This window comes from Monodon monoceros, unplaced genomic scaffold (assembly GCF_005190385.1).
Source record: "Monodon monoceros isolate NGI ecotype Baffin Bay Population unplaced genomic scaffold, NGI_Narwhal_1 Super_Scaffold_8, whole genome shotgun sequence".
Classification (NCBI taxonomy): domain Eukaryota; kingdom Metazoa; phylum Chordata; class Mammalia; order Artiodactyla; family Monodontidae; genus Monodon; species Monodon monoceros.
The window spans coordinates 13,463,773-13,476,123 of NW_021703785.1; the positions used below are offsets into that span (position 1 = coordinate 13,463,773).

The 12,351-nt window shown below is 38.2% G+C and overlaps 1 protein-coding gene across 1 annotated transcript in view; it reads right to left on the reverse strand.

Moving 5' to 3' along the window:
- Positions 1 to 12,351, reverse strand: part of HS6ST3 (heparan sulfate 6-O-sulfotransferase 3) — a 652,782-nt gene that overhangs the window by 257,467 nt on the left and 382,964 nt on the right. The window lies entirely within an intron of this gene.

A 12,351-nucleotide genomic window follows, 5' to 3' on the forward strand; every position in this document is an offset into this window, starting at 1 on the left:
TAATATTTCTTGAAAGTCGCTGTAACTTCCTGGTCCATAGGTTGGATGAGCGACATAGTGTTCAGTGGCAGATGCACTCCTTTGACGTTGGGACGAAAGCTGTCCATGACTGGGGCGGGTGGGGGGAGGCCCGGAGCACTGTCGAGCAGCAAAAGAATGTTGAATGGGACGTCCTTCTCCAAGCAATATTTCTCCACCTCCGGGATCAAGTGGTGGAAAAATCAGTCCTGGAACATGACCTGTGTAACCCAGGCTTTGGGGTTACTCTTCCACACAACAGGAAGAGAGCCCTTGGCTATGTTTTGCAAAGGCTTTCAAGGGCCTTTGCAAATGTTTTCAAGGGCTCTTGGGTTCTCAGCATGATAAACTAAGAAAGGCTTCGGCTTCATGTCACCAGAAGCATTGCCACCAAACAACAGAGTTAGCCTATCCTTTGCTGCTTTATAGCCTGGCATCAACTTTTCCTCCTTCCTGATGTAACCTCGGTCTGGCAGCCTCTTCCAGTACAGTCCTATCTCACCCACATTAAAAACCCGCTCGGGTCAATACGCGCCTTCATCAATAATTTCTCGAAGCATGTCAGGAAATTCCCAGGCATCTACCGTATCTGCACTCGCTCCCTCACCACTCACTTTTACGTTGTGAAGGTTGGCTCTAGCCTTGAACCGCTGAAACCAGCCATGGCTGGCATTAGAAGATGCGCCCTCTAATTCTTCACCGTGTTTCTTCTTCAAGTCTTCATAAAGGCTTTTAGCTTTCTCTTGAATCAGCATTCAGCTGAGCGGGACTCGCCACTGATGCTGACCCTGCATCCACACACTGAGAAGTTTCTCCGTCTCCTCCATCACGTTTCCACGCTTCTTCACTTTATTGTTGACATCATTGGCAGACTTCACACGTTCCGTGATCTTGTCCTTGTCCTTTAGAATCGTGCCGATGGTTGCACGACGCATGGTATAAGAACGAGCGACGTCTACCATCTTTTCACCTCGCTCCACTCTCTCAATTATTTTCACTTTTGTTTCCATCGTTGTCACTTGGCACTTCTTAGTACCAGCTATATATCACTGCTGCTTTTACGTCTGCTTCTGGACATCCTGGGCTTGAAATAAAGACACTGTACTGCTGTCCTCTACACAGTACCGCACAGTAACGTACACAAAAGCTCAACCACTTGCAGAGGATGCACGCACGTGACAATGTACGCCAGACACGTGAGCTAACTTAAGTGACTGGACATGAGAACCCAGTTCACATCTTTGAAAGTTCACAACTTGAAGGTTCGTATGTAGGGGACTTACTGTAGTAGTAAGGGAAACTGTGGCGGGAGATGGTGTATCTACTTGCTTGGTACCTCTCTACGTGCTGCTCAGTTCTTTTACAAACCTAAAACTGCTCTAAAGAGAAAGTCTGTTAATTAAAACAATAAATTGCAGCTCTGCTCCTCACAGGTCCTTCTAGCCTCCTTTACCCTGATCTACACTGTCTATTTTTTTCCCATAGCACTCACCACCTTCTAACATACCTATATAAGTTAGATTTTTTATTGTTTATTTTCTGTTTTCCTGGCTACAATGGAAGTTCCACAAAGACAGGGATTTTATATGTTTAATATGCCAGTATATCAAAAGTACTCGGAAGAGTGCCTGGCATGGAGGAAGTACTCAAAAAGTACTTGTTGAATAAATATAAGAACAAAGTAAAACAAACAAAAAAAATAATAAAGAAAACTAAGAACAGGGATTCCTGGAAACAAGAGACATTACCCGGCATATCAGTGAAAGCTGCATCCGGCGTGACCTTGGGCTGCAGACCTGGAGAGAATCCCATCCACACAGGGGCGGAGGGTGGACAGGCCTTAAGAGAATATCTTAAGGTTTAAAGTAGATTCAGGAAGAGGTTTAAAGTTTCACAGCTAATAACTTGCATAAGTGAGATATAAACTCACTTGGCCTGACTCCAAAGCTGTGCTTGCATCCATCATACCATACTGCCTGCCTCCTAAGCTATAAATTGACAAATCAACGTTGTCTCCCCAAGTAAGTTTAGACTGCCCAAGGGGGGAACTATTTGTTACTCATACTTATACACCTTTCTGTGGCCAGCTCACCACTGATCACATCGTCAGACCCTGCCCAGAAATATTCATTCATTTGCTCCTCTGTCCCCAGTGGTAGGTCAGCACAGGTAAGAGTCTAGTTTAGATGCAGTCATTCAAAGCACAGGCACAAGATCTACCTAAAAATAGCCAATCTCTGTCCCACAATTTATGTGGAGTGTATACACGTAACTGACTGAAGCCACAGTTCTTATCTAGCAGACAGACTGTCAAGCACTGCCAATTTCCTACCAGCCAGCTAGGAACAGTCATTAACATCAACAGTTCAAGAAGAACTGGGACCATCAGTCATTAACAAAGCGATTCAAATACGGCATTAACCATGTTTAAGCCCCAGAAGATTCTCTAGGTTTTCTCTGCCCAGCCCACTAAGAACACACCTTCTGAAAGCCAGGGAGAATGAACTCCATTACCTTGTGCTAAGTAAATAGCTTTTAAACAAGGGTTTTATCATTTTAGACAACTTACCAATAAACAATAAAACAGAATGCACATATGTGGATCAATAAACTCTCTATTCTAAAGTCATTTTCAGTCAAAATATGAAAATAAATGTTTTCTAAAGGCTTGTACATAGGAAGGATAGGAATAATGTTCCAGAACACAGAAACCTGTCCTTTTTAGAAATAAGTGAAATGATTTGAGCATGAACACCGCTTTGTAAAACCACCCGAAAACTGTAAGATGACTCTGAATGAAGGACAGGCGTTATAAAATGTAGCCTAGTAAATAAGAAGTTCAAAAGTGCTATTAGACATTTCCTTTTCAAAAGACAGTTTCATTTAATAGGAACACAGTATAGAGGAATAATTATATTATTGCTGCCTTAATGCAGACATTCTAATTTCTATGACTTAAATATCTAGTTAACTACTCATTTAAGATAAATAGTTACTTACACCAAGCAAGTAATACAAAACAATATTTGCAGACTTTATTTTTACCATCTGAGGGGGAGGAGAGGTAGTGGTGATGTACACAGGATAATATTGTCTTGTGTACTTTTTATAAATAGTTTCAAAAGTTGCATATAACATACCTAATATACTACATAGATTAAATAAATAGTACTGCTTCTCTAAATATCATGCTGTAAGCAACTGAATTAACTAGTACTATTCTAACTTCTTCCCATAAAAAACGGAAATAAGAATTAATTTGCAGTCATGCCCACTGCCTCGTGTAAGACATATTTAATTAATATTTGAATGGTCTTAATCAGAAAGAAATTCATAATGGTCTAGGTCTCATTGCTTTTCCTTCAATAAAAATCTGTTTAGGAGATGGTGTCTTCATCATGGAAAAGGAAGAATTTAAAGGACACCCAAAATGACTAGAGAAAGGAGAGGCTTTAACAAAGGTCCGCGGGTCAAAACCATTATCTAAATTTCTTCATCAAGGAAAATTTAAAAGTCCAATGTGGTAGATTTAATTATTCCCCCTCGGTTCTGGTCCCCAACCCCAGCTCTGACCTCTATGGGTGGCACACACTTCTCTGCCCCACTGATATTGGGTTGGCCATAAGATTTGCTTTGGCCAATGGAATGTAGGAGGAAGTGATGGTATGCCAGTTCAGAGCAAGGCCTCTTGCCCCCTGGTTGCTTCCAATCACCGCCATAAGAAAAGCATACCACTGGTAACCACTGGTCACAGAAGAAGGACAAATATGTGGAGATGACCTGGACTTCACCATGGCTTTGAACCAAGACCAGCTAAACCCAGATCTGATCACTGAACTCCAGAAAACCCATAGATCCATTAGTGTGAAAACAAAATGCTACTGTTGCATGCCACTAGACTTGGGGGTAGTTCGTCACACCACCTTATTGTAGCAACAGTTAAGGTTAACACCTAATAATTCTGAAAACTATTTAGGTTGTCAATCCACCAAGACTAGAATAAATGCAATTCTTTTCAATGTGTCCATTGAGGTCCTAACGTAAATGATTATACTGAACAAAATAAGGGTTTTTCAATTTTTTCTTAGGCATAGGAAAAATACTGAAAATATAAATTAAATCTTTTTTCAAAAAATGTGCAAAATCAAGAACATTTAAATTTCATCAAAATATATCAGAGATGGAAAATGTTTTGCTATCGAATAGATATTTATTGAGTATCTATTAAGTGCTCAATAGATGTGAATACAGAGATGAGAAGTACAGGTTATGTAAGTAGAGTAGTGTCAGTCACATAGTAAGTATGTCATAAATATTAATGCTGTTACTATCTTCATCATCACCATCTAGACAAAAAATAGCATATATTATAACAACAATGCAATACAATAATTGCTAAATGGAACTCCACATAGCATTGAAACAGGAGTATAGAGCACAGACAGCTTCTATCTGCTTTAAGGAACCTGACAGTCTCTTAGAGTAGGCAGCATTTAAGGTGAAAGGAGGAAGATGCCTAAGAGTTTGCAAATTCTAGAGCGAGGAAAAGGCATCTGAGCACATATAAAGGCACAAAGCATGCATGTACTCAGCATATGCAGAATGAATAAAGCAGAAGTGACTCTACTAAAAGGTAAACAAGGCCATCCCTTCAGGCCTACCATGAGCAAGGACCTCACAAGCTCAACGCCTCAAATGATAGTCTGATCCCTACAATTTGGACTAAGGGAACATTCCTACTGGGCTGCATGCCTATTAATTCAATAAATAGTATTGCCTTTTTCAATTCTTATAAAGGCACAAGAAATTCTATGGATCTTATTTTTATTAGAGCTGCATGTTAGTGATTTATTCAAGTTTACCAATATTTGGTATTCAAAAACAAATGCTCTATTATTCCTCGAGTTAATGGGAACCCAAGTGAAGAAGTATAGCAAGGAGGCCAGCCGCCACACCAACTGCAAAGCTCCTTCCTCGGAGGCCAAGGAGCACATAAAGATAGATCGAATTCTTAACAGTTTTAGAAAGGATGCTTTGTTTTTAGTGCACAATCGCTATTGCCTTGAGGTAGCTCTGACTTTCAATTGCTATTCTAGGTTTTTTATCATAAATTACTGTTCATTTACCTTCATCATTATTAACACTTTTCCCCTGAACTGCTTGCTACTAGACAACATCACTTGCATGTCTAATAGAATCTCAAATTTAACTTGTCAAAAATCAAACTCTTTGGTTAACAATACCATATCAAAATACCTAAGTAAATTAATAAAAGGGGCTTCATTCAGAGCTTTGTTTTTAGTCTGCTCGGGCTGCTGTCAAAAAAACACCACAGATTGGGTAGCTTAAAAGCCAGAAATTTACTTCTTACAGTTCTGAAGGTTGGGAGTCCAAAATCAAGGTGCTGGAAGGGTTAGTTTCTTTCTGAGACCTCTTCTCCTGGCTTGTCAGGGGCCACCGTGTGCTTCTTTGCTCACATGACCTCTTCTTTATACTCTAGTAGAGAGATCTCTTTCTCTTCCTCTTCTTATGAGGCCACCAATCCTGTTACACTAGGGCCCCACTCTTATGACCTCACTTAACCTTGATAGCTCCTAAAGGCCCCATCTCTAAATACAGTCCCATTGGGGGTTAGGGTTTCAACATATGAATTTTGGGGAGACACAATTCTTTCCATAGCAGTTACTTATGGTAAATTGCATCACCATTCACTCCAATGATCAGGCCAAGAAAAACCTTGAAAGTGGACTCCTTTCAAACTTTTTATATCTCATACTGAAATTTATCACCAAGTCCTGCTGGCTCTACCTTCAATATAAAGCCCCAATCCAGTAAAGTCTACCCCATAAATCTACTGAACTGGGTGTCATCTAGTCTCAGAATTATTACAATGGCTTCCTATCTGTACCCCCCTTCCCAAATTCCACCCCTGCCCTCCCAAAAGCTATTCTCTACACAGCAGCCAGAGTGATCCTTTGAAAAACAACTTATGACCCATCACTACCCTGCTCAGATCCACACTAGCTTTGCATCCCACTGAGAATGAAATCCAAATCCTGACCACATCCCACAGGCTCATGAGCAGATTCCGGATCAACCGCCTCTTCCCACTAGCTACTCACTGGCCTAAACACAACCACACCATCCTCACTCTCCCCTACACACGCACACTCTCCCCTACACACGGTTTCTGTACTTACTTGTCCCCCTGCTTGGGAATCTCTCCCCCAGAGCATGGCTCTGTTTCTCATTTTATCTTACTCAATTTAGGTCTCTGCTCAAAGATGTCCTCCTAAGGGATCACTTCCCTCTTCACCCTGTTTAAAATGTCTGCATACCTTAGTTTTTTCCCACAGTACTTTTCCCATAGTACTTTGATATTTATGTTTATGTGTACACTTGTTTATCATGTATCTATTCCCATGAGAATGAAAGTTTTACATAAAAGTTCTCCTTTCTCTTTCCCTCCACCCCTTCCTCTACTTTCTCCTTTTTCCCACTGTATTCCCTCCACCTAGAAGAGTACCTAGACTATACTATCTGTTTAAATAATATATATTGGATAAACTAATGGATTTGGTTGTTATGGTTACTTAGTTCGCATTACAATATGTGGTGATACATATTCTATCAATATTTTAACCTATAATTTTTCAAAAACTAGACTTTAAGATATCTATGAGCTATGATTCAAGTGTAAACCATCCCATTCCTCAAACCTACACTAAAGATGCCAACCTAACCCTCCAAATTTGCTCATACCTTATCACTGTATTTTTGTTGTTGTTTTTCCACTGGAAAATAGAACCTGAGAGCATAGACCACAGATAAAATGTCTGAGAACCATTGTGCTAACCAGTAACAAACAAACTCTCAGCAAAAATGAATGAATAATCCTTGATAGTTGCATGTAAATGTGTCCTTATTTACACACATGCCATTTGTATAGAGTATGTAAATATGCAGTATACCTTATGAACACATCAATAATGCAAAATCCCTACCAAGATGCAGATGCATACTTCCTCAGACCTCACGCAGGACACAGATGTTCTCCAATTTACCTGTAAAGTCTTCAAAGAAATATTCAGGGATCCTTGGATTAAAGTCATGAGAGAGGTCTAGAGTCATGGCCATACACATGAAAGGTGGGTGAAGATTCTATAAATCACAATTAGAGACTCTGGAAAATCAGGGAAAGATTGCTAAAGGAGAAACCATGACACATATCTGTTTCTATTGTTTACTATCTAGCTTTTCTTCAGGGAGACCATGGCATATAAAGCAGAGGGAATGAAGACGAGAGATACGCAAGAGCCACACGACAACCGTAAGATATCATAACCACAAGAGTGTTGCTCTGAGCCATGGAGGCCTCTTGAAGGCCCAGTCTGAGACAGATACCCTAGTGAGGCTGAGTGACAAGAGTTTTCAGATTGTTTCATCTCCCTAAAACACCCAGCTTTCACGGTCCACATGTGCTTTCCTTCAGTGAATAACCATCCCCGTTACTACAGAAGCAATCCCTTAAAAGGCTCCAGTAACACAATTACACATAAAACCTGGGAGAACAGAGGAATAAAGAAACATATACATACATTACCAGAGGCAATACCCGAGGAAACATGGGCAAAGTTCAGATAGCTCTCTGTTGCCTCAAAGAAATTATTAACAGTAGGATGGCTCTAAAGAAAAGAGCTCAGGAAAGAGATACAAGAGTTCAAAGAATAGCTAAGACAACGTAAGAAAATAAAATAAGCCGGTAGAGCTCAGACAAGAAGTGGAAAGGAAAGAAACATAAAAATTCTAACACAAAAATGAGGGTTCATACACATAAAAAAGTCAGAATCATGGTAAAAATCACACAAAACAAAACAGAAATTAGCAAAGATATTTAAATGTTGATGGCAATGAGCATAGACATGAAAACAAAGAAAACTCCAAATGAGTATTATTGGTATTTACAAAGAAAAAAACAGGGCAAAAATAAATGAAAACAAAAAAGTGTTCAATGATACAAAAAAAAAAAATTCCTAAAATAAAGACTTGAATCTTCAGATCTTATCCCGGGGTGAAAATAAAATGCACAGAAAGATCAAGTCCAAAATACACTGTGAACAGTCATTGAACTTCAAGAATAAGAAGAGATATTATATAGATATCTATATAATACAGATATTATTATATCCAATCAAGAGTGGTGGGGGGAGAATACATTTAAAAGGGAAAAAATACAGTTTGAGCTCAGCAACACACACTGCTGTGTAATAGCAGCCCACAGAATTTCAAGGGGAAGGAAGATTTTACAATAATGTTACAATAATGTTAGAATCATCCAATTGGAGGAGCAGAAAGATAGTCTAAAGCTTACAAGAACAAAGGGAAAACAACTTCCGTGAAGCTTTTCTTAAAACCACTGAGTAGTATTATCACTGTTTCTAGTAGAAGTTCTGCCCATACTCTAAGAAACAAACAAACAAAAAAACCTCACAAAAACCAAACAAACAAACAAAAAAGAAATGAGAGCTTAAAGTTCAGGAAAACGAGAGAAAAAGAAAACGATACATTATTTATAGATGACGTAATTGCCCACACAGATAAAACCAATAGAATAATCCAACTGCTAGAATTAATAAGAGGGTTCTGTGAGGTTGACAGACACAAGATCAACTTCACAAAACCAGTATCATTTTTCTACCGCAATGATGAACTACTAGAAAATATAGTTAAGAATCAAGATACAATAACAATAAACTTACGAAATGTCTAGGAATTTTAAAAGAATTAATAAGTCCTTTATATAGAAAAATGTTAAACTTACTGCAGGACTTAAAGAAGACATAACAGATGAACAGTTTATACTCTTAGGAACACAATATTAACAAGAAGTCAATCAATCTTCCCCTCATCAATCTAAAATTCAATACAATCAAAATAAAAATTTGAGCTGAAATTTTGGGGGATTTTGATAAACTCAATATAAAACTTTTTTAAAAATATCAATAAAAATTCCAAGAATAGCCAGTTCAACATTGCAAAAGAAAAGCAGAGATGGGGGACTTGCCCTAAGAGATATTTTTAAAACACAGTGAAGTCATAGTAATAAATACAATATGATACTGGGGCAAGAAAAAGAGACTAAATGTATAATCATATATCTTTGTATACCTTTGGTACCTTAAATATATTGATGGAAATTAGTCTGCATAGTCAGTAATGTTGAGAAGACTGATCCACTACATGGATGAAAAAAACCCTGTATTCCCATCTAACAGTGTGTACAAAAGTAGATTTCATACCAAAATGTGGAAATTAAAGCAATAAAGTTAACAGTCAATGAAGTAGAAGAAAACTTCATAACCTAGGGATACAGAAGGAATTCTTGAGAATAAGCCTCAAAGCACTGACATAAAACAATACTGATGGACTTGATTAAATAAAAAGTGAGAATTTCTCTTCAACTAAGGACACCATGTACAAAGTTAGCCACAACAAAACGACAGAGTGGGAGATGTGTGCAATCTAACTTCAGTAAGGGAATCATGTCGAGAATGCCCAACACATCAAAATCAAACAAACAAAATCAAAAGACACAATAAAAAATGGGCTGTGCAGATGTGTAGGCAATCCAATGGAGGGAGAAACTCAGAGGCTAGGAAGCTCAAACTCATTCGTATTTAGAGAAATTCAAAATAAAAAAAAACATTGAGCCATTACTTTAAAGCCACTGGATTCATAAAAACTGGAAAGCTGCAGAGTGTCAGCTGTTGGAGGGATGTGAGGATCTGACAATCCTCCAGCGCTACTGATAGTTTACACAGCTGCAGTCATTCTGGAGCACACCCTGGAGAGTCAAGCAAATCGGTCATATGTATATTTCTGACCCAGCAACCCCTAAGTGTAAATTCCTGAGAAATTCTCAAGTAGTTGCGTGAGGGACGCATATAAGCATATCCATCTCAGCATGGTCTGTGGTGGCAGAAAGCTGGATACAATCTAAGTTTCCATGAATACAGCTCTGAAAGTATAAAATGTGGAGAAGGTACACTAAGGATAAGGTGACCGTGCATCTCGGTGGCCTGTGTCAATCCCATTGTATGTCTATTGTGCTGGTATAATTTCTAATAGGGTCTTTTTTAGCCTCAAAAGTGTCCCATTTCGAACAATAAATTACACATAATACTATGCAGAGATAAAGCAACTAACTAGAGTATAGACACAGAAACACGGATAAAAGCTAAAAATATCACGTTGAGTGAAGAAGCTAATTCAATGCCATTAGCACAATATCACTTACGTAAAATACAACAGTACATGTTTGACAAGGAAGCAAACTCATGCGTCAAACACGTGGGATATTCATCAAATACATCAGAATGATTATCTATGGGGTAGGGTGAGCAGAATGAAATTAGGGAATAAAAGAGAATAAATAAAAATGACAACAATAATAAAATAAAGATAATAATTTTTTTAAAAAAGAGGGATTGTGTCCCACGAACAAAGGAACAGGATTAACTCATCCTCTAGGATCAAAGTCCAAAATGACAGCAGTGGAGGGATGGCTACCGCTTAATGGATTCAGCCAATTATGAAATCAATCAAAGCAAAAGATTAAAAATCAGTAGTAGAAAGGCTTGAGGTGAGCATTCTATTAATTTAAATATCCCCTTACAATTATGAAACCATGGGCATTGCTATTACCCAGCAAAAGGTTAATGTTATAAACCTCAATAATGTAAAACCTAATCGCGTAACTAATAAAAATAGGGGGTGGTAGGGATAAAAGGGAAAAAGTGTGCTAATTTCCTCATCTTTCATAGCAGGGAGTGTATAGATAAAGTCTAACTTTTGAACATGTCGGTCTAATAAGCATCGTAATTTGAACTTAGCAAGTTCTTCATTAACTCTTATTCTTAACTTTGGATTCCTTTAGGTTCCAATGTTCCTTTTGAAGGACTTGCCTGAATTTCAATTCCTTTAGGTTCATTCAGCTTCTTTTGTTAACTTCACATAACATTCAACTGCAGAGTTAATATTAAAATAGTTTACATAGTATAATACAGTCTAAAGTTATTTCAATTTTATTTTTATCAATCTGTCTGCTTAGGGCAATATCTGGAATGTGCTCACCAAATGTTAGTGATGATTATACCTGAATGTTTATGTTCATTTCCTTGTCTTTTTTAATTGTTTAAAATTTTAAGATGCTTGTAACCGTTTTGCCGGAACAATAAAGTTATTATTAATAAAATAGAGGAAAATAGTGAAGTGGTGACACTGATTACAACCCTTCTTATTAGCTATTAGGTGATAAAGCTATATGGATGGAAAGAGAATTAAGCTCTATGTACCAAGGTTTTCCAGCACCATATACCAATGGTAGAAAATTGAAAGCAACAACATGGTATTTTGAGTGAGATCTTAGTTGTAAAACTCTACTCCCCTTCCAGAGATCAGATCCATCTTCTTAGGATTTCAGAAAGGCATAGCCCAATCAGAGTCTGGCCTTCCTCTACTTTTCATTACTGGAAAGGCACAGCCCCAAAGGAGAGTGAACAGCAACGTTGTCAGATTTGTCACTGACAGCCAACCACTCTCTATTCTTCTCAGGATACACATCATTACAGTTTACATTAAAAGGTTAACCAAAATAGTGCCCAGAACTGATGCACCAAATTGCCACGCAGAATTCTCCAAGAGCGGCTGCAGCGTAGTTGTCCTTAATATCCATAGTTGAGTTAAATGAACTCTGACATATTCCATATGACATATTTCCATATTCGTGGAAATAGCAAGGAGAAACATTTTTCAGTCTAATAAATTTAATTCGTTGTGTACATTTTCCTTCTTTATCAGCAGTTCAAATTAATTTTTCTCATTGTCAACAGGCTGACAGTCTCCCACACCTTTAAATGCAAGCACACAGTATTTACTAAGACTATCTATATCCACGGGCATGGAAAACATGTTCATTCCATTAGGTCTTAGCAAGGCTCTAACAATTACACAAAGTAATTTAGCCCTCGATGAGCAGGTACAGCTGTATTGAACTCCTCCTGTCAATTTCCATTTCAGCAGGAGAAATTGTGATGTTCTTGGGAGCGGCTGGTTTTCGGTTACACACAGCTACAGGTGGAAGTCATCTGAAAACCATAATGCCCGCATACGGATAACCTGTGTGGCAGCATAATGACATTTGTACATACCTTACAAGGGCTTATCCAGGACTATAACAATGTGATCAGTTGCACAGGGGGCAGAAATAACACGGATCTCTCTGTTCACTGATTGCATTGAGCACTGAAAAAATGAATACCATCTAAATGGAAG